This window comes from Zonotrichia leucophrys, chromosome 1 (assembly GCF_028769735.1).
Source record: "Zonotrichia leucophrys gambelii isolate GWCS_2022_RI chromosome 1, RI_Zleu_2.0, whole genome shotgun sequence".
Classification (NCBI taxonomy): Eukaryota; Metazoa; Chordata; class Aves; order Passeriformes; family Passerellidae; genus Zonotrichia; species Zonotrichia leucophrys.
The window spans coordinates 81,145,327-81,165,482 of record NC_088169.1 but is presented as its reverse complement, the minus strand read 5'-3'; positions in this window follow the sequence as shown (position 1 = coordinate 81,165,482).

Below are 20,156 nucleotides of genomic sequence, written 5' to 3'. Positions count from 1 at the left end.
CACTCACTGCTTGCCTTCCCGCACCAGGCTGGGGTTCCCATACCACGTTTCCTTGCTCTCTGCACATGTGAAAGCTTCCATCTCCCCTATGAGACAAACATATTCCCCACCCTCCATGCTGATTCACATCAAAGATGACAATCAGCACTTGCTTTCAATTACTTCATTAGTTTGAACTAGTTGAAAGCTATTTTTGCATCCTTCAGGGATTCAGCCTGGCCTGAGCTCTATGACTGACACCACATAATAAAAAAGCTTCTGCCTTTTTCTGTTTTGCAGTTTGTCTGCATATTGCAGCAAGAAATACTTTCCCCAAATTCCACTCTCTTTTGCACATTTCAAATTAATCTCCTGGCCATTCTTACAAGCTGAGTCTGGTCTCTTTATTTAGCTGGATAAATGTCTGATATAAAATCTCATTAGCCCAACAATTACCTTTGACACCATAGATGAATAAAGTCTCTTTGCCATGTAAATTAGGAAATCATACTAAGTCCCTTCCAGCTCTGAGAAGGCACACTTTTGAAAGACATTCAAAATACAGAAAATCAGTTAGAGTTATTAATATTTCTGCGGTGGGTACAGTTCATATCAGACATCCTAGATACCACCAGACACGGGATTTTATTATTATTCCTCATGATAAAGCTGTCCCTCTGCATCATATGCAGACCAAAAGCCTAGTTGCCGCATTAATCATTCCACTGGATGATTCTGTCAGTTCTTCCTGTGTGGCATTTCTTTGGACAATTGCAAAAAGAATGAGACAAGAACAGGTCTACAAAGGAAAGCAAAATCAGAAGGTGAGTCCATTCTTTGCAGCCCTTATATTATCAATAATAACTTTAATAGCTAGTATTGAGCACTATTAACGCAAAAATTTATTTACAATATTAATGCAAAAATATTTAAAGTGCAGGAAATTTGGATTTCTGTTTGATTTTCTCCTCCATTTCTCAGGTATTCTCGCTGATGTGGTGAAAAGACTCTCAGTGAATGTGGAAGATGCTCAAGATTTGGGTAGTGAGGGAGCTGGCAGAATTGCTCACTGAGCCATTTCCATCGTTAGATTCAATATTAGGAAAAATTTATTCATGGAAAGGATTGTCAAGGATTGGAAAAAGCTCCCCAGGGAAGTGGTTGGGTCACCTTCCCTGGAAGGATTTAAAAGAAATGTAGATATGGCACAAGGGGGCATGGTTTGGTGGTAACTTGGCAATACTGGGTTAACTGGTGGACTCAATATTAAAAATCTTTTCCAACCTAAATTTGATTCTAGGATTCTATTATTTCAAAGAAGCCCAAATCCCATTCAAAGGCAATGCCTTTCAAGTGGCTGTGAGACTTTCAGAAATTTAGTTGAAATACTTCTGAAGTGACAGGCACTGGAATCTTCATTGTTTGCTTTCCCAGTCCCTCAGGTCCTTTTACAAATATTATCCAAGCAGAGTTCTGCTTGGAAATGGGAGCTTATAATGGGCTATATTTGTTCAGAGAACCTGTAAAAATGAACATGAAAGTGTGTGTGCACAGAACAAAAAGATCTTTGTATGAAGTTTTCCATTCATGTAGCTGTGTTGTGTCATTCTTTCATAATAAATGGAGCTGTGTAGGTTTTGCTACATGGTAGAAAAATAATTGGATTTCAAGTAGACATGCTAGACCCTTGTTTACTCAGATGTCATTCCTTTATGGTACAGCACCTCTAATTCTGTAGGGCTGTTGTGGCCATCCAGGTCACCAGCAGCCTCATTATTGTGTACAGGTGTGGTATGCCCAGAGTGAAAAGTGACTGGCAAAAAGAACACAATGTAATTAACCCTAGCATGGTTCTCAACCTAGGATGATGGTTTTTAATATTGAAATTACATTTAACCACTCCAGTAGAGATGAGCAGAAAAGCAGGAGATGTAGAAATAAGCAAAATAATGAAGTGATTAATATTCACAGTATAAAGAATTCACTCTTCCCATCTGTTAGAGATCACTATGCATTCCACTTATCTGTCTGTAAATTAAAAGCAGACTGGTGATTTAAAAAAAATAGTCATTTTTTCAGAGAACTGCACCTCTCTTGATGAGAGGTTTTAGCTGGTTGCCCGTTATCTGGATTTTACAAATGTGGTTAATTGTCCATAAATATACTGAATTTTTTGTGAATGTATTTTCGTGTTTGGTCAAAAAGTGTTGTGCAAGATTATCCTAATTATTATAGTAGAGCTTGACTGTTAGGTGCACCTCTAATTTCTGCTGAAGACAGTGGGATTTACAGCAATGAGCTTTAAAGAGGGTTCTCCTGCTTGGCCTGGATCACTTGCTTAAGCTCTACAAGCTATATGGCATTTACTAGAGTAATTTCTTTGATCACTAACCCCTGGCCTAAGCCATTACTATTTGGGAACTGGCCAGGTTAATGGTTCCATTAAGAGGAGAAATTGATGACAGAAATCAGACAGGTTTTTTTGGAACTGTCCTGCTTATTTACAATGAATATTCACAAAGTTATGCTTCCCTGAACCTCAGAAATCCCTAGAGGCACATCCTGAACACAGTTTGAAAATCTAATGCCTCAAATACCTTTAACTTTGTCCCCTTTTCAGGGCTGCCAGTGCAAAAGTGTTTTTCTTTTGATTCACCACTTTCTTTTGTCTTGCTCCTCTGTGTTTCATGTTCCACCTGAGCAGGTGAGTACTGTGCAGATGACTGCGCACTGGAACAGACTGCCCAGAGAAGCTGTGGAGTCTCCTTTCCTGGAGATACTGCAGGAAAAAGCCATTTGGACTCAAATCTGAGTAACCTGCTCTAGGGGATCCTGCTTGAGCAGGGAGGTAGGACAAGATTACCTCCAGTGGTCCCTTCCAGCCTTACCCATTCTGTGATTCCATGATTCTGTCCTTGCAAACCCTGCCTTGCTGCCTTTGGGGCCAGACACTCAGCCTACATGTGCAGGTTGAGCCAAGGTCCACTCTGGCTCATCTTGACCATCAGCTACCATGGCCAGTAGGTACCATCTTCCATAAAAGAATGTAATTTCTTATCCTGTGGGTGAAAGATTAGTATTTAACCAATGCTGTAGTAAATGGCAGCTGCTGAGACCTTTTTTCCACATAATACAAATTTTCTATCACTCACCCAAAGTTATTATATGTATAAAAACTGGTGGGAAAGGAAAACAAAGCCGTGAATCAAGACTGATGATCTTTTAGAATTTTCAGAAAATGGGGATTGCAATTTTTTTTAGATGAAAAATGCTGTTTATATAATGTCAAAATACTATGCCTTTTCTTTTTAAAATCTGTTTAAATTCTCTTTCCTTAGCAACAGTATAGTAGGATTGCTTTAGTTTGGGTTGGTTCAGTGCAGTTAAAATTGTTTTATTCTGTTGAATGGCCTCAGAAGTTTTGGCTTTCTCTGTTTAGTAAATTTTTATACTGCATTTCCAGTTCATGCATGAGATGGCAGTTTGAGATGTTATCACTCCTGATGCTCTGGAGGCCTCCAAAGAATGGTTTCCTTCTTTCACAAGACAAAATGGATTTCTTTCCAAGTGTGCTCTATGTTTCAAGGTAGAAATCATCTGACTCCAGTGCATAATAGCTGCCAAAATAATCGAACTTTTTAGAGGAAGTATGGTCATCACTCTCCTGAGGTAGAAGGCCTGTGCAGTGAGGTGGTACAATGAAAAAGCCCTATGGGTTTATTAAGCTAGTTCCAACCAGATCATGTGAGACCATATCAGTAAGTCAATAGCGAAACTGTTAAACTGAACTTTGTCAAAGTATTTTATTCCAGATAACAATGTCAAAAAACCCACCTGATTTTTATTAAAATATTCTCACTTTTTTTTGGTCAGGCTGCAACACTGAAGACCACTGGCATGCCTGCTTTTTTTCCTTCAAGATGAATTTCAAACTTTATTAACATCTGAGTGTAATCCCTTGTTTGCAGATATAACCCCAGTGACTGTCTATATTGTAGTTTATTTTTATAATAAATGTTGATGTGAGGTGTCAGTAAAATATAGGTTTCAGATAAATCTCTGAGCTGTTACCTTTTTTTTTCTTAGCCTTTGAGCTTGCTGTTCCTTGTGGGTCCCTTCCAGCTCAGGATATTCTGTGATTCTATGATTCTCAGATTGGAAGTCATCTTTCAGAAAATGTGTATTTACACTAGATTTTCTCTAAGGCTTTTGGATATTAACAATTTTATAACTTATATTATCAGCCATTCTGTCTCTCTTTCAAATGCCTTTCCACTCCTGTGGCTTTCAAATTCTTTCAATTTCAAACTCTTACAAGTTTTTTTGTGGAAGTAGACCTCTGTATACCATATTCTAGCCTACTGACAAAAGCCTTTTATTTCATAGTTATCATTTTCAGATTCCTTAGAAATTTTCTGTGGGCTGCCAGACTGGAAAACCACAGATCTGCTGTCAACCCACATCAGCTGGACTGTCCTTTTCCTTTTCCCTACTACATATGCATGCTTTTACTTGGAGTAGATATATTCTTGGCAAATGCACAATTTGTCTCTGGCCAAGGGATTCCAAAAGAAAAGCCTTTACCACGATTACCCTTTTCAGCTTGTATTGATTTTGAGTCTTGAGAGATTTCCTGCTGAAGACTACTGAGGTCCTGTGCTAGCTTGAAAAAGAAAGAAAGAAAGAAAGCTTTTTAAAAAAAAAGTCGAAAGAAAAACCAAACTTGAAACAGTCAAACATCAGTATTTTCAAGGCACTCTTGGCACCAGGAGACTTGACATTGCTCAGAACCAGTAGATTCAGTTTTCAATTCTTTACACTATAGTCTTCAGCCCAACTACTGCTGTGCTACCACAGTTGTTTTCTACATCATTGCAAGGTCTTGTATGCTTTCATAAATATTAACACGGATTCTCAGATTCTGAAAATCTGTGTCTTACTGTGAGCACCCTGCCTAGACACCTGTCTGAATCAAGGCTGCATTGAAAAAATATTGACATCTCTTTTGTGCCCAGTTCAGGTGTGTCATCAGTAATATTGACATTTCCTTTGTGCCCAGTTCAGGTGTGTCATCAATAATACTGACGCCTCCTTTGTGCCCATTTCAGGAGTGTCATCAGTAATATTGGCATCTCTTTTGTGTCCAGCTCAGGTGTGTCATCAGTAGAACTTCAAAGCTCTTGTGAGACTTCTAATGGTGCACATGAAGCTATATATATTATAGAAATAACCAGAAATAAGACGAGAGATTGAAAGTATATTGCCAGGAATGGCACGTTTGTGTATTTGTTGTAAAAAGTTATGAGCTATGACTATGCCCTTGTGTCTCCTTTGCCTTGATTTTTTACTGTGCAAACAGCAAAAGAACACAAATAACCTGCCTTTTGTGCACCTGTTTTATGGAGAATCCTTAAAAATGATGCAGTATATGGTGTGTGGGATGGTTTTGTGGGGTCATAGGGATTTCTGTTCTCTCCTTGGGGTCTCTCCTTACAAAAGGGTACTTCCATATTGGCTAACAAGGAAAGTGCTTGAAACAAACTGCATATACCCACTCCTCCTATTTTAGTGTAACAGAGGGGATACTCCTGGCTGCAGTTCCAGGCTCTGCCTGAACCCTCTTTATCCAGCAATAAGTCTTTTGAAGTCCTCCACAGCATGAGCTTATTGGTGATTTCAATGCTCTTTATTTCTTAATATAAGAAAGTTGCTAACTATAAACTGGCTTCCCAAACAATATCAGGAAGCTTCAAAGCAATGTGTGCAGTTCACTGTAGCTATTGGGAGTGGCCAAACTGGTCCAAAGAGGAATTTGGTAAAGTGTGCTCTCCCCAGCTTGCTGAGAGTGTCTCAGAAGGCACTGCAGGAGCTCTGCTGATTATTCACCCTGTCCAAACTTAGAGGGGGAATTTGAGACAAGATGGTGTTTGTAGCTTTTTAACAAGCTGGAGGAATTGTGGTTCAGGCATACATGATTATGGTGACTGTGAGTCCTTGACACAGATCTTTGAATAGGGCAAGCTGCATGGAGCACTCATCGTACCCCATGACAGTGGCTATGAGGCAAATTCCAGTCAAGGGGAGTACAGACTCAGGGATCTTCAATTTTGCAAAATAGAAATATGAAAAATTGAATGGGAAGAAATCCAGATTTGAAGCTCTGAGAAGGGAATTGCAAAAGAACGGATCTGTTTTTAAAAACCTTAAATCCCCTGAAGCTTCTGATTAATTTATTGAAAAAGTGTTCATAAAAGATGTAACCAAACCCAAATCTGTTGCTTCAGTAAAGAACACATTCAGGATGAAAAGCCCGGGGCTTCCCTTACCAGCAGAGAGAAAGCATTTCAGCTGTCATCCAAGTAGGCACCTGTCACTCCCATCACAGCAGGAACAGCATGATTTCTGGCCTAATTTCTAGAGCATCACTGGTGTTGAATGGAGATCTCAGACACTCTGCAAACCAGGACCCAAAACTACAAATGCTGCTCTTTTTTTTTCTTTTTTTTTTTTTTTTTTGCTTTTTCTCTTCCCCTATGAAAGCCTCAAGGAATATGAAGTCATCCTTAAGTCTGTTTCTGTTCCCCAGGCTTTTCTTTCCACAGTGGTGGGTTGATCCTCATATATTTGCATGATGGTGTGACCCACTTTGAGCAAAGTTATATGCGGATCAGTGAAAAACAGAATATGCTTTCCTGGCTTTTGGATTATTATTCAAAAGGAAAGGAGACCCAAAGCAGCATGCCATGTTCACTGTTGCATTACAACACATCTGAGTAGCCAAGCTTTAGTAAAACAGACCCATGGAGGAACAGGAGTCTGCCTTAATAGTACAAAAACTTTCTGCAGGTATCCAGCTTAGTACCATCCAGAACAACTCTGTGGCAAGGGCTGTGGGATGTGAGTTCTCTGTAGGAAAATTAAGTTTGCTCTTTGGTTTAACTGTGGTTAGCTGTGTGTCAGGGCTGTGAAATCACAATGCATACATTAATTCCAGGGGTAGTCCAGCAGCTCATCCTGGTTTGTCACCTTCACAGACAGGGCAGTTGACAGCATTGTTCTGCACTGAAGGTCTCTTTCTAGTGATCTTGTCCATACCTGCTGCTTGTACAGTTGAGTCATGCTGTCATGTGGTGTTGTTCATGCATACTTGGAATTCTGTCTTGGAATTTACTAATCTATTTTCTCTACCTAATCTGTAAGAATTAAAGGAGAATTTAATTGCTAAGAAGCATTTTGGTCTATCCTAAATTTGATTTAACTGCAAAGCAGATATTTTTTGTGAATGTTTTTGGTTTGTTATTTTTTCCCCCTGAACAGTGATTAATATAGATTTAAAAGCAATATTCATAAATTACTCAGCTCTTTTATGTTTCATGCCAATGATTTTGTGTTATGTTTGCATCACTGCTCTTTTGGCTGTATTAATTGCAGGGATTATACAACATCAGGGGCTGAACAAATATACATATCATGGATCTGCAGTTCACCAGATCCAGTGGAAAGGCTCCTCCTATTTTAAAGCAGAAGTAGAGGTGCTGCATGTCAGGTCTAGCCCTTCAAGAATTTGCCTCCCAAGGACTTTCTGTGTTGAAGGTTCCACATCTCCTAGCATTCCTAACAGAGATCTTTGCAGAAACTCATATAATTGTTGCATTTGTGAGGCCTAGTCATAAAAATAATAATAAAAGCATGGGTTTATGACAATTGTAATGTGACAAACATTTGGCAGATCTCTTGGAAAACTGTCTGTATTTTTGCCTAATTTAGACCAGCACTCCTTAGTAAGAGCAGAAAACCCCAGCAGAGATGACAGAAAATAAAATTTTAGAGATTTTTCTAAGTTGGTTTAACTTGCTAGAGGTATCTGAGTATTTTTGAGGCAATCCTATGTATGTTACAGTTCTGTTAATGAAAAATATACTGAAGGATTACCAGGACCAGATGAAATATTTCTTCCAGTTATGCAACATAAATATATTAGGGTCAGTCCCACATGCCCTAATATAGCAAACCCCTTAAACATCTGCATACATTTTAGTCCAAGTATATTTTTGCAACTGTTATTTGGTACAGAGAAGAATAATTGAAAAATTACTGACAGATAAAATGCATTTGGCAAATGACAGATGGGTATACATAACCAAGCTACTGGATTTCTGTTTTGGATCATGAGGTTCAAAATCCCTTAACACATTGTTTTAGACTGCAGTGTACCTGCATTATTTAGATAATAAGGAGAGTTAAGAAAGACTTCCTTTTATATTTACATTTATCCTGCACTGTAAAGTTTGCAATCAGTGCTAGTGATGAGAAATGGACTTGTGGCAGTTGTGTTGGATTCCTGCATGGACACAAAATACTGGCGCCAGACAGGGAAGCTGGCAAGAGGCACAAGGAGCTTCCTTGTGGCTTTCTCTACCTTTTGAGTACATTCTTAGATTTTACCAGCTCTAACTCTTACCAGGTGTGCATTTTGAACCTAAATTTGACACATCTTTGAGATGCCACAAGCTAAAGAGTTTGAAATGGCAGTTAATCTTCTAGCTGTGCTTTTGAGGACAAGTATGATGGTTGCCATGTTTCATGATGAAGTCAGGGCTGCAGCAAATGTGCATGTGATCTCAGCCAGAGATCACACCTCTCAGACACCTGTCAGATCAGGCCTCAGAGGAAATTTTACACAAAAGGGCACCCAGATTTTGAATCCCAGATAGCCTGCAGCAGGTGGTTTTCTTGAACCTGGGCCGGGATGCTGGAGTCCAAGGTGTGCAGCATCACAGCTTCAGGCGCTTGTTTGTAGGAGGGAGAGGCAGGGCTGTGGATGCTCAGCTGAAATAACATGTCAATAGCCAGCCTGACTGGTTCTTGGACTCCTGCTCCACATGCCCTCCTGCTCTTTCTCTGCAGAAATGAGGAGTTCTTGGTGTTTTTACAAGGTGGCATTTAGCCCTGTGACTGGCCTCCTCTGGCAGTGTTTCCTGGCCAAGCATCAGTGACAACAGCTTCTTGTCATTGGTATTCAAGGTATGTCTTGAGTGTTCAGGGTGTCACATTTGTGCACATCCTGTATATTTTCTACTTAAATGTATCAAAATTAACCCCTTCTCCAGGAATGATCACTTAAGAGAATCACTGAGTAGAAGTGAAAATAACTAAGCAATGTTTATGTTAGTCATTAATTCATATGAATGGCATAGCTAAATAAATTAATAAATACTATGGCAAAAACAAATAGGTTGACAATAAATTGATTTTTGGTGTAGTTTGTACAAAGAGTAAGTACTCATTTGATATCAGCACTACAGCTATGACACAGGCAGCTATTTATAGCCTAATTTTTTATGTGCAATATATAATGCAGAGATGATGAGTTCTTTACCAAGGTCAAGGATTAAGTAGGGAAGGAAGCTGCATGTAGGGCCAGACATCTTGACACCTGTGGGTGAGTACCCATGACTTCTTTATGATTTGGTTAGTGTCTCTGTTAAGTAAATTAAGAGTGAGATTTTTCAAGCCTCCATAAGACATTAGTTGCAATTAAAACTATGCCTAGATTTCCTTTTGTCCACTTAGGAAATCCAAGGTATTTTATTTTTATTGGCTTTGCAGTATCTCCAGCTATAGACTGAGGGCAACTAGTGAAAAAACAAAATGCAAAACAAACTAGCAAAACCAAAGCAAACAAACAAACGAAGAAAGACAATTCCTGCTTCCAACAGCAGCACAGAGCTAATCCCTGCAGTGGATGTTTGTAACAGCCAAAGCAATAAAGGCTTCCACATATTTTGAAACTATTTCACAACCTTCACTGATTTCTAATGAGGCTGAATTAGCAGCTTCTTTATTTTCTAGGGGCTGTAACTTAGCATCAAGGTTGTTGGAGAGGTGAGTATGAAATCATGTAGCTGTGCACAGAGAAAGAGCAGCCTCTGAAACTGCTCATGCTTGGCTGGAGTTCACAGAGCATAAGCCAATTTTTGCGCCCACAGAGCAGTTCATTTCTTGGCAGCTGAATCGGAATAAAGCTCCAAGGCTACAGCGGCCCACAGCCTGCTGTGACTCGGTGACCACAGAGCCTAATTTGTGCTGGATAAAGCCCTAAAGAGATTAACTGACTCATAACATATGCTACTTTACCTTCTACAAATGAACCTCAAATGCAGTGCCATGTTTCTGATCCCTCTCTAAATTTTGCAAATACCCCACCACTTAGTCACAGATATAGGGGAACCTGAAGAAGAAAAAAAAAAAATTATCATTTATACATTTTTTTACAAACACTTCAAAAAGCTATATGCTTTCTCTGCCAGGAGTGTGACATTTCACATTAAGGAATCCATAAAAAATGCATACATTCATTTTAGGAAACCTCTGAGCAGCAGCAGTGCAGGTGTCTTACCTGCGGCACAGCCGTGTAGGAGAGGCAGCTACATCCAGTGTTGAGTTTAGCAAGGGATGGCCACATATAAGTCTGTAAAAGTCTCTGAATCTCTTCAGTCTCCTGAGGCCCATAAAGAGCTCCTTGGAGATGGTCAACAGCGGAAAAGACAGACCAGCAGGAGCAGGAGTGCCAGTCAGCAGAGTCAGGGAGTTTTTAACCAGACTGGTGAGTGTTTGCACTGTGAAGCAGATACACTCTGTGGTGCAGCACTTCCTGACTCCACACCATGCAGCTGGCTGGGATGAGTTATTCTCCCCTGGCAGCCCACACACAACAATATTACACTGGGGACAAGGATGTTGTTATTCCAACATGGATTTGAATGTGGGTCTGGGGACAAGCAGTTCATATAGCATACAAGACTGTGAGACTCAATTAATTTCCATGTCATGAAACCCTATCTTCCCAAAGGATTTAGATAAGGGCAGCTGGGATGGTCACATGTACAGGTCATCTTCTACAGAAGCAGTGGTCTCACGTCATTGGTCTAACATTTCATAAATTCTTTTGAAAACCCAACCCCACTGCAAAGAAAGGCGTTTATTATCAGTGATTTCAAATAGAGCTAACTTCATTAAATTCAAGGCATTTCGTCCTATTGAAATAGCAGTAAATATCAGTTTAAACAGCCATTTTAAATGAGCTAATAAATGGATCAACTGGATCAAATAAATGAGTTGCTGATTAACAGCTCTACATTTTTAGCCTGCTTTATTATCATATCTTAAAGCCTAATATATCTGCAGACTTTAGAAACAGTGTCCAGAGGAGGGTTAAAATAGGAATGAATCTGTATTTTATGGCATCTTAGAAAGGTTTTGGGTCTTTTAAGATAGTTCAGATCTCCTACACTAAAAGCTCTGTGTGTCTCCTCAAAACTGGAAATGTCATGGTTTTGAAGTTAGCAGTTAAGATTCTTCCTGGTGTCCTTTTTACCTGAAATTTTCTGGATGCCCTTAAAAATCACATAATCCAAATCCAAGTGAGAACTGAAAACATAACACCTTTAGTGCCTTTTTAGAAGCATAGTCTTACACTGTTGCTCTCAGCAGATATATGTGAAGAAATTGAATTACTGTCTTTTACTTCCTAGGCATTTGCTCCAAAGACTGAGCGAAGCGTGTCAGCTTCCATGATGCAATTGCACTCACTTTGGTGTTGTGATCATGGTCAGTGGCTGTGGGTGAGCTGATGAGCAGGAATTAATGCTCAAGTAGAGAATTTGCCAGTTATTGTGTGAATACAGTCTAAATGTAGTGAAGTTCCCAGTAGTGATATAGTATTGTGGTGAAGTTCCCAGTGTCAATGGATTTAAGGGGGCAAGTTCAATACCATATTCTACCAGTGTGCCTCCAGGATAATCCAAACCCACAATTAATGTTCTATCATGGGTCAGACTTGTTTTCAGCTCAGGCAACCAGTCTGCAGAGGCTGCACATTTTTGCACTAGCAAAACTGTTTGATTTTTATTTCTGGAATCTTGATTTTGATATTCATTCCTCTCCTAAAATGCATAAGGGGCTGGGCAGATCAAGTCCTTACCATAACTGATTAACTGGTGATATTCTTTTTCTCCCTTTTCTTTCCAAACTTCTCCTGAAAATGTAACTAGATGTTGCAGCCAGCAGAAAACAAAGCTCAGAAGGTGTCAAGTTGGTAAGATGTATAAAATTGAATTATTTGTGCAAATGAATGAAGCTGAGAATTTCCCCCCCCCAAGCAAAGACCCTGTGCTCCCCAATGTGTTACATATTGAGCCTAGGCACAAGTGAATAAGTAAGTTCCTCAAAGACCATAAAATTGGCACAGGTCCATTGTACTCAGTAGAACCATGCAGCCAAGGATGCTTATTTAGCTCAAAGGGCAATGATATGATTTTAATGTAGGAGGATTTGAGTGTTATAACTTCTCCAGTAAAAAAAGGAAAAGAAAAAGGATGGAGGGAAGGGAGGGAGGGAGGGAAGAAGGAAGGAAGGAAGTGGTGGAAGTGGCAGAAGGAAGTGGTGGAAGGAAGTGGCGGAAGGAAGGAAGTAAGTGGCGGAAGGAAGGAAGTGGCGGAAGGAAGTGGCAGAAGGAAGTGGCGGAAGTGGCGGAAGTGGCGGAAGGAAGGAAGGAAGGAAGGAAGGAAGGAAGGAAGGAAGGAAGGAAGGAAGGAAGGAAGGAAGGAAGAAGGAAGGAAGGAAGGAAGGAAGGAAGGAAGGAAGGAAGTGGCGGAAGGAAGGAAGGAAGGAAGTGGTGGAAGGAAGGAAGTGGCAGAAGGAAGTGGCGGAAGGAAGTGGCGGAAGGAAGGAAGTGGCGAAGGAAGTGGCAGAAGGAAGTGGCGGAAGTGGCGGAAGGAAGTGGCGGAAGGAAGGAAGGAAGTGGCGGAAGGAAGGAAGTGGCGGAAGGAAGGAAGTGGCGGAAGGAAGTGGCGGAAGGAAGTGGCGGAAGGAAGGAAGGAAGTGGCGGAAGGAAGGAAGGAAGTGGCGGAAGGAAGGAAGGAAGTGGCGGAAGGAAGGAAGTGGCGGAAGGAAGGAAGGAAGAAGGAAGGAAGGAAGGAAGGAAGGAAGGAAGGAAGGAAGGAAGGAAGGAAGGAGAAGGAAGGAAGGAAGGAAGGAAGGAAGGAAGGAAGTGGCGGAAGGAAGGAAGGAAGGAAGGAAGGAAGGAGGAAGGAAGGAAGAAGGAAGGAAGGAAGGAAGGAAGGAAGGAAGGAAGGAAGAAGGAAGGAAGGAAGGAAGGAAGGAAGGAAGGAAGGAAGGAAGGAAGGAAGGAAGGAAGGAAGGAAGGAAGGAAGGAAGGAAATATTATCATCAAGAAGACTAGAAGAAGCTGTCTCTGGGGCAGGCATATTTCATTCCATCAAACAGAGAGCTGTGGATACTGGATATTTGGAAATAACCCACACTTAATATGTATTTAACTACAAGTTTTCCATTTGTTTGGAGGCAATCAGGGATTTATGCTCAAACAAGAACTTTTCTCAACTAGGCTTTGTTCAGAAAGCACCATTTTCCTGTGGCATCAGCACGTGAATGCCAGGATGCCACGTGGAGCATAGTCAAACCTTGTTGCAGGGAGGTTCCTGATTTCACAGCTTTTGGTCACACAGTCCTGGCAGTAAAAGAAGATGTTTTCAGAATGTGCCTTTCTCCAAGAATCTAAAGTGTTCATTAACCAGGCTGAAGTGGAGATGACCTTGGACTTTGAAAGTGGTAGTTGTTAAACCATGGCACCCGACAGCTGTTCCCACTGATAACTCCTCAGAACTCCTGCGCAAAGTATTCCTGAGGGGAACTTCACCATCTGCCATAAACTCACAGGGGATACCAATCAGGCCAGGGACTCAGACTCCTGTATCCTCCTTAATAAGAACACTGAAAGGCTGTAGTTTTTGCCTTTCTAGCTCTGTCACATTTCCTCCCTATTTGATTGATTTCTTTTCTTTTCAGCTCTTCCCTCTGTTCCCTATGTAAATGCCTTTTTCCTTTTCCTTTTCATATAGTACACATGCACGGTAGCATTTTAATTCCAGTGTTTAAGGCCTTAAATAATATAGTATTGCTGCTGTGTACTTGCAAGACTGTTCATTGTCTCTTATTGTGTCACAGCTGTAAATATCAATTGCAAGGAGAATGTGGCATGATAGAATGTAATCATGTCTTGGCACCTTACTCAGATTGCCAGCACCTGCATTCCCAAAAAAAAAAAAAAACACAAAAAAAAATGGTGTGGACAGCACTTTTTGCTAGTCTTCAACCTCAGAGCTTTCCTTTGCAAACCTTAAGGCTGCTTCAGAAATGTTTAAAGTCAGGTTGGACAGGGCTCTGAGCAATCTGGTGTAGCTGGAGATGTCCCTGCTCACTGCAGGGGGGTCACAGTGAATGAGCTTCAGAGGTCCCTCCCAACCATCCCATGACCATGGTCCTGTGTGCCTGCTAGTCCCAGCCTGGCTGGAAGGAGGCTGTGTGCACTTTGCAGAGCTGCTGTGCCACAGATGCAGTTGTCTGTAAGGTCTCACAGTGAGATTAGGAGAAAACTGCAAATCTCTATGATTATAAGTGCAGGAAAATGGCCTGATGATCTTCTTGTTTTAGGGTTCACAGAGTGTTAATAGATATTGTTTTAGTACAAAAGCAGTGGAAGGTGTTTGCTTTGCAAAATAGATAATTTCACTGATCTGTGTTGCAGTGTATCTCCATCAGAATACAAGGAACAGGCAACCAGGAATAGGGATAGGCAAACACCTTTTATGGTGGTTTTGCCTTATAGGGATAGCTCAGCATAAAATTATGCCCTGAGATACCATAATATGAAACTGCACTGTCAGGCTCCTGAAGATCACCTCAAGATAATATGAGACAGATTTCTCAAAAAGGGTTGAAAAAATTCCCTCAGCAAAAACCACTCTTGTTTTTAAATTACTCAACTGAAAGACTGCTTCCTCAAATGATTACACACATCAGAAAACCATGTTCCTATTAAAAAATCACAATTTTGTTTCTCATTCCAAAAAATAAATTCATATTGGCCTGCTATTTCTGTGTGTAAGCACCATGATAAATCCCCATGGTACATCCACAGATGAAAATAGCAGTTCAGAATTTGCTAAAACACTGTGGTACTGCAGAACACTTTCTGCAGTGTGGATTTGTTTCCATCTTTTTACCCAGTAATAAATGTTAGACTCAGCAGTAAGGGCTTAAAACACAGCCACACCAGTACTGTAAAGTGGAGGATTTATTACCTAGATCTGCAGAAGATAAATTTTATAAGGGCTGTAATTGTATAAAATGCTACATGAATCCAGCAATGTGAAGAAATATATTTTTAGGGCAAAAAATTTTCAGTTATCAGGGTCCCAACCTTTGGCTGGTAATTAAAAACACTACAGGACTGAGGTGCTCAACAACTTGTTGGAACTGGCATGTCTTTTGTTAACTAAATACAAATCCCTCTCAAATGCTGGGAAGACTGGGAAGACCTCTCCCATTGCCTGAACTCATCAGTTCTGGGATGTCTCTGGTGCCAGCACTGGTGTCAGCAGAAGAGAGTCCACCTTAGGGGTAAGTAAAAATATTAGACCTCATGGAGGGAAGCAGTGGTTCATAGGAAAAAAGTGGCCTGCCTGAAATATTTTCATATCCTAATGGTTCTCAAGTCTTATCAGGTCTACACACAAGGCTTCACAGCACCCAAATAGCTCCAAGTTGTGTTCCTCAAGCAGATAGCTGTTCAGCTTAAAACAAAGTCATACTTTTCAGATCAGCTTCAAGGAAATGCCAACAATTCCTATTGAATTCATCTCAGTTGAGAAAACTCTTTATGAATTGCTGTTCCTCCCTTTCTATGCCCTGGCTCTGTGCTGACTTTGCAAGGAACAAGCAGATATTACTGTTCTTCTCTCATCTTGGATCACTAGTGCCAGCTGTTGTGATTATTAATATTGTACTATATAATCCACTGGAAATAATCTCAGAACTGCAGGTAGTCAGTGGTTTCTCCAGGTCAGTGTTGAATCTTCCTAGGAAAACCCAATTACAGTTTTAAAAGTTCACCACCTGTGTTCATAGAGTGTGTGAACATCTTGTGAAATATCTCAAAAAACCTACCCCTCCTCCCTGCCCCCCCACCTCCACCAGAATCATCATGGCCATCATGAGGAGTTTGGTGTAGTTGTGTAGTAATCTCTTTTTGTAAGACTGATTTACGTATCTGAAAAAAGATGTTTCAGGTCACCACTCTGTGACATCTATATTTTTGGCTCTGCCATGTGCTTCTCTAAGTCACACTGGAGACAAATGCATAAAGAAAGCCAAAGATTGTTGTGATCATGTTCAACAATGTATACTTAATTTTAAAGAAAAAACTAAAATAAATCTTAAGAGGAAGTGGTCTTAAGCCATGCATTCAGCTTCCATTGTGTGCTTTCAGCTCTTGCTCTTTGATTTCTCAAAACACTGAGTGCAGGATTGTCCCACCTCACACACTGGTCTTGGTAATAAATGCACTAAGGTGTAAGATGTGGATGAAGTAGCACAACAGATAACACTTTTCACACTTGCATACATGAATTATTTCATACTTACAGTTTGTAGACAAACATAAAATAAAAACTCCAAAACACTTACTCTTTAAAGTGACTTTTTTTTTTAATACCAATTTCATACTTTTCTGAAGCCGAGTACTTGAGATTTAGAAGCGATTGCTCTGTGGTTTGAAACAATCTTCAGATATCCAAATATCCCCCAACAGTTCTTTAGACCAGACAAACATCTAGTGGAATCTCCCCTCTGAACTTTCAAAGGATATTAAAATCTGCTTTTGTGTTCTTGCTTTTTTTTTTTTTTTTTATAATTTTATTCTACCATTTGCCATTTGCACACATTTGCACATTTGTGATTCTAAAAGGGCCTATTTGGTACTTTCCCCTTAGAAGCTGTGATTTTTTTGTCCTTCATAGATACTATTTGCAAAGCTTCTATTTGTCGCTCTAACAAAGCAGAGCTGAAGGAGCTATTTAGCCATATAATAAATGAATGAAGCAAGAGGACCAATTGAATTGGTGCTATTATTTCTACAAAATCCTTTCAGCAATTGTCTTTCTCTTCATAGAGGCCTTCATGGCATTATTTCACTAAGTGACACCATGAATGTAATTACTTTGATTCAGAGTGTTGGAATCACACAGGTAACAAATTACACTGCCCCCTGATGAGTAATAATTCAATTATTCAGTGGCCTTATAACAGCTTGAAATAGCCTATTCTCATTTCACAAACAACATATTTACTGCTGGAAATAAACGATTTCTCCAAAATGAAATATTAGATCTATATATCTTAGCACATGTGAGCTCCCAAATGGATCACTGCAAAACTGCATATCTTTGGTGTTTTTTAAAATTAAAGGGTCTGCAGAGAAGCTGAGCCTCTTGGGTTACTCTGCCTTGGTAGATGTGTACATATATTTTGTCTATTTACTACCTGGTGAATCAAGAGTTGATTCTATAAATATCAAGCAGCAATTGTGCACAGAGTGAGGTTTGAGAGATCTCAGTGACACCAGCTCTGCTGGCGTTAATCCCAAACTGAGAGCTGAAGCTAAATGTGCATCCAAAGAGACATTCCTTGGACATGACTCTTCTCTTCTGTGCTCCAGCACAAATGAAGCATACAACACTGCTACTGACATTATAAAACAGCAGTGAAGAAGGGAAGAAACAACCCTGCTTGCTGAAAGATCAGTTAAAAGCTGTTTTTGGGGTAAAATGTGTATAGCCTAGTGATATTTTCAAATACACTAAGTGCAAAACTCCTAGTTATGCAATCTCCAAATCGTATTTAGATATATAGGGACCTGTGAAGATCCCACAGACATGTCTATCATCACCTTTATGTGCCTAGATATTTTTAAAAATTGTAGGTGTTTTCATCTACTGTGATGTGTTTTATCTAACTGGTATTCAGCTCAGAAGTGCAGCATTCCCTCAGGCTGTCTGCAGGAGGCATCAGTAAGGAATTTCCAAACCATAATTGCTGGGTTTGGTCCTAAAAAAAAGCAGCAGCAGATGTGCAGCCCCTGTTTCATCTGATACTTGGCAGCTTGGGTTTTTTCTACAGGATATGGCAGATACATACTCAATTTCTGAATTTTCTTGGAGATGTCCAAACTTTTGCTTCCTTGGGGACTACCTGACACCCAGCTTATCAGCAAATTGGTGGGATAGCTTTCAGTCTTTCCCATGGAATCTGTGCCATTATACATGAAATATTTAGAGATGTGTTAATATTTAAGAGCAAGATGTGCTCCACACGTTCTCAGTTTGATTCTTCAGACAGCATACACCACTGAGAGTGGAGGGGCCAGAGGGCTGTCTGCCAGTCACTTCTATTAAACTAATTTTACAAGAAGGAGGTGATTTTCCGCCTAGGTGAGGACTTAGTCCCTAGACAATGGAATCATTCTGTCTCTGTCAAACAATTTTCTCAACCAGAACTAAAGTCTGGTGTTGTAGTATATTTTTTCCAGCTTAGTTTCAAAGCAATGGTCATTTCGATGACTTTGTAAAAGTCAGTGTCACAATGTGGGTGTAAAAACATCAGTTTACAACTTGAAATAACTGAATTCTTCTAAGGAAATCTACCAAAACTTTGCAATAAATTGCCACAAAGTTATAATAAGATGAGGGATGAATCTCTCAAGTGAAACTAGGAAAATGAAAACAGATGAAGAAGAAAATTAAGCTGATTTTCTACCAAGACTCAGTGCTGCTCACCAGTGCTCAAACACACATCTCTGTAAGCCTTAAAAAAAATCTTCAAGATTGTGAACATGCATAAGCAATATATCTGACTGTCTACATATAGAAATGCAAATCCATGTGCAAGGAGGGGTAATCAAAGACCTAAACTTTTTAATGTACTTTTCAGATGAAGAGAATTTCTGGTGGCCTCATATTTTGAGTGCTAATGCCAATCATCTCTAGAAGTCCAATCATGTACTTTAATATTTAAAACTCTGAAAATCCTTTCTTATATGATGATTTGCAGGCCAAGATCTCAGTAGAAGTTTATCCTGAAAAGAAATTTAGTTACCCTGATAAAACAGCTATGAAGTTCACAAATTCAGTTGACATTTTATAAAGAGCAAACTGAATAATGAAGATTTCAAGACACCAGATTATTGCGATTAGCAGCATGGAGGAGAATGGAAAACTCAGTCCAAAGTGAGCAGCACCTCTGTAATGCTTCACATCCTCATATTTAAGCATATTATATGTTTTTATAGGATTAGAAACTAAACTTCAACTATGATCTACCATGCCAAGAGCTCTGTTTAGCATAGAGATTTTTAAATAGCACCCCTCTTATTAGAGAGGTAGAAACGAAGTCACTCCTCTAAAAGTAAGCCCAAGGTTTAATCACTCCTTGAAAGCCAATAGCAAAACTGAGTTAGTGAAGCTGTGAATTCATTGAATCACTGAATATTCTGAGTTGGAAGGGCACCTACAGTGTGCAGGAAACCCAACTCCTGGCCCTGCACAGGACCATCTCCAAGAGTCACATCACATGCCTGAGAGCATTATTCAAAACTTCTTAAGCTCTTATCAGGCTTGGTGCATGAGTACTTCCCTGGGGAGCTGCTCCAATGCCCAGCCACTCTCTGGGTGAAGAACCTCTTCCTGATATCCCACCTAAACCTGCACTGACACCGCCTCAGGCCGTTCCCTTGATTCCTGTCACTGGTCACCAGAGAGAAGAGCTCAGTGCCTGCTCCTCCTCTTCCTCTCACGAAGAAGTTGCAGGCTGCAATGAGCTCTCCCCTCAGTCCTCTTCTCCAGGCTGAACAGACAAAGTGCCTTCAGCCACTCCTCATATGGCTTCTCCTTAAGGCCCCTCACTATCCTCATTGTCCTCCTTGGGATTCTCTCTAATAGTTTAATGTCTTTTTTCTGTTCTAGCGCCCAAAACTGCCCCCAGCCCTCAAGATGAGGCTGCCCCAGAGCAGAGCAGAGCAGGACAATCCCCTCCCTTGCCCAGCTGGCCATGCTGTGCCTGATGCCCCACAGGACAGGGCTGGCCCTCCTGGCCAGGGCACTGCTGACTCGTATTCACCTTGCCATTGACCAGGACCCCCAGGTCCCTTTCTGCAGCATTGCTTTCCAACCTCTTGCTCCCCAGTTTGTACATCCACCAACAGTTGCTCTGTTCCAGGTGCAGATTTGGTAATTTCTTCTTGTTAAACTTCATACAATTGG